The sequence below is a fragment of the Bidens hawaiensis genome, unplaced genomic scaffold (assembly GCF_021521415.1).
Source record: "Bidens hawaiensis isolate Kalapana, Puna unplaced genomic scaffold, B.hawaiensis_p1.1 tig00022288_1, whole genome shotgun sequence".
Classification (NCBI taxonomy): domain Eukaryota; kingdom Viridiplantae; phylum Streptophyta; class Magnoliopsida; order Asterales; family Asteraceae; genus Bidens; species Bidens hawaiensis.
In genome coordinates this window covers 230,210-233,796 of record NW_027493457.1, presented here as the reverse complement: position 1 = coordinate 233,796, position 3,587 = coordinate 230,210, and the positions used below count along the sequence as shown (strand labels likewise).

Sequence of the window (3,587 nt, the reverse complement as noted above, 5' to 3'; positions counted from 1 at the left end):
TAATATCAATCATATTAAAGCGGAAGAATAAAATTGTCATGGACGAATTTCTTGATCAATATAATTCCCTACTCAACTCATAAATATATGTACTGCTTTTGTACTTTACATCTCAATTTTTCTTTTTATTTATAGTTTTATTTTGGTTTGATATAAAATTGAAAATTTTCAAAAAGATTTTATTTTCTGCTTTATTTTTCGATTAACGAGCTATACGAAATAGAAGTCGAGAAAGAAAAATAATTTTTACTCGGGATTTTAAGTTAAGAAAGTTAATTTATTGGCCTTTAAGGTTAATCTTTAAGGTAAAAACATCAAAAATTTGGTTTTGATGGTTAATTTAATGGTTTTGAATGGTAATTAACCCATTCGTTAAATGTATTGTTACATTTGTTACTACAGTGTAACGAATGAGCGTTCATCCGTAAAAATCAGATAACGAATGTATCACATTCGTTATAAACACATTTGCTTCCGCTCACTCACTAACGAATGAAGACTCATTCGTTAAACTTTTAACGAATGAAGGACAAACAAATGGTTATTCATTAACAATTAATGTATGAAGGAGGTTATTCGTTATAGAGAGGTGGGTAGTCGAAGTAGTTGATTCTTCCACATCAAATTAGGGGTGTCAAAACCTGACACGACCCAAAACCCGACACGAAAAAATATAGGTTTTGGGTCGGCTGACACGACCCGTTTTCTTAAACTGGTCAACCCGAACCCGACACGTTTGAAAAAAAGGTCAACCTGACACGTTAAAAGTGAGTTAACCTGTTAACCCGTTTAACAATTTTATAGAAGTTAATAATTTTATTTTTGAGATAAGATGTTTTAAATTTTAATGTTAAATACTTAGTTTATTAATTTTTCATATATCAATTATTAACTTTTAAAAGTAAAACTAATTTCTTTTTACACTACTTTTATCTACTTTTTACTTCTAATAATTTGGTTATTTCATTCGTTTGTTGAGCTAAATATGTGAACCTAAGTTTGTTAACTGAGAATGAGAGATAGATACACAAAAACACTTACCTTTTATCACAAATTATTAACAAGTTTTATACGAATAAGAGTAATTAATTGTTTAATTTATTACTAAGTCAATAGATATTACACATATTAATAGATGAACGTAAAATTGGTTGACCCGAAACACAACCCCAACACGACACGAATTTAAATGGGTTCACACGACCCGACACGAATAAAATATGGGTCGGGTTAGGGTGGAAGAATCTCAACATGCTAACCTGCCATCCCGAAACCCGTCAGCCCTCCAACCCGACACAATTGACACCCTGCATCAAATAGTCGGATAGGAAAGTTCAATCGTGATCATGTGCATAATCATGTTCATCGGTAGGGTTGGGTTGGGTCAATGGGTGTAGACGATAAAGCAACCATGGGAGCTATAGAGAGGTGGGTAGTCGAAAGAGGAAGAGAAGGGGATTGCTTTAGAGGGAGAGAACGGAGTTATCATCGGAGAGGAAATTACTGGTTAAACAACTTGGACGATACCATGAATGTTGTAAAACCCCATATCATCTAGGTTACATGAAAAATAAACAAATTACAATACAAGAATATTAACTATGATTATGAAAACTCTTTTGTGTCTCTCTTGAATCCATGTAGATATCATTGGGTAAAATTGGGTAAAGCCATGGTATAATCACGCTTTCCTTTCGCCTCTCTTCTCCACTTAAGCTTAAAAACGTCTCAAAATAGATTTTCGATGCTTGCACGCCTATTCGCCTACTATAAAAGATTTATATGGAATGATGTTTTAAATCAACACCTACTAATCAAATGCTAAATTCAAAGATGTTTGTATGTTCGAAAGATATGTCTATCACGGTTAAAGCGTGGTTAACCCCCCAAGTCTTCATTTGAACAGTCTTAATTTACGTAGGATTTTATTTCGCAAACTTAAATAAAGATTTCGTTGAATTGGAGGATTTTAAATCGCCTTTAGGCTACGCAGAACAGTTTTTAAATCAACGAAATAGCATCCATTATTAATTGAGACTAGTTGAAGTTAATATATTTAAAATACACATTGAATACTTCTAGCGCCTGTAGCTCAGTGGATAGAGCGTCTGTTTCCTAAGCAGAAGGTCGTGGGTTCGACCCCTACCTGGCGCGACGAATGTATAATATGTACCATTTTTAATTATATATAGGTATTTTTTATTCATGTAGTTTTTTATTTACATGTTAGGTTTTTATTACATGAAGTTTTTATCGTATATAAATTTGATTGAATATAAATTCTTTGTTAGGGTGCTTTCTGTTACATATAGTTGTTCTCCATCTTTCTTTTTCATAATCATTACAATACCAAAATTAGCATGGCACATAACTTCAAATACCCATGGTGTAAGGGATTAACAAGGGTTCATTATACTTCTTTACTTAGGTTTCAAATATAGTTCTGAATCATGAAGGATCACCATTGTTACCTTTATCGTCGTGGTGGTAATTTTTTGTCGTCGTCGTGTTTTAGCTTCTCTCCAATCTTCCTTCGGCTTGAACTCAGGCCTACGGATGACGAAGGAACTCGAACTCGACAGGTAAACCTGAATCATTATAATGACTTGTGTGTGCGATTTGTTTTAAAAAGATCTAAAGTTTTGAAATTGTTAGGTGCTTTGAAATAGTTAAAGTTATAGAATTATTAGAAGCATGGTTGAATATGTTATAAGTCCAGGATTTAGAATTTGATTTGGGGTAATGGTCATCCAAACTCTTAGCGCCTACCGCTCACCACCCGAGCTTACCATCATTGCTCATCACCACGGTATGGATCCAACTCCCTCAACCTCATCTCTCTCCTCCTCTTCCTCTATGTACCTTCACCTTATTGTGGTATTTCGTGGTATTTAACATGGATTTTTCCACTGCCTCCATTCGCTCAAATCCAACTTGGTATCCACATCAGCACCTGTGACAACAAGGCGGTGTCCATACCCAATGTATTAAAAACCGATATTTTATCATACCGGATTGGGTTAAAAATGGTACAGCCAGTTGAGTCAAGTTGTACTAATAGGTCCAACCAGGTGGTTGAATAATTTACCCTATAATTTTATATAAACTCAACTTTCAACTCAAAAACTAACCTAAAAGTACATGATTTAATAATAAAAATAATCTAAAAACTAATTCATAATAAAAAAAATAATGCTAAAGTACTTGGTTTTCAAACATTTTTTTATATTAATAGTGTAAAATAGGTTTAGGGAATTAGGGTTTAAGGTTTAAATACCGGTGTCTGTATACCGGCTACCTATTCGAAACCGGTATAACAATTCAACCGGCCGATACAAACCGGCTTTTTAAAACACTGCCCATACTGCACAAATAAACAACATTGGAGAAGTTAAGTTCCAGGCTCGATTATATCGATAGATTGACCTAAAACATACTCCAATGTAAAAACAAAATAAATAAAATGATTCATGACACCACAAAACCTATGATATTTTTTTTCAACTTTCACCAGAAAAGGTAGGTGTCATCGGTAACCCGTCAATGACACTCCACCCGTAACTAAACATTACGAGGATAATGCATTT

The 3,587-nt window shown here is 33.7% G+C and overlaps 1 non-coding gene across 1 annotated transcript; it reads left to right on the top strand.

The window, feature by feature from the left end:
• Positions 1-2,081: 2,081 nt before the first annotated feature.
• On the top strand, positions 2,082-2,154 carry TRNAR-CCU (transfer RNA arginine (anticodon CCU)). Its single transcript has one exon. It is a non-coding gene; the product is annotated as a tRNA-Arg (tRNA).
• The last annotated feature ends 1,433 nt before the right edge of the window (positions 2,155-3,587 follow it).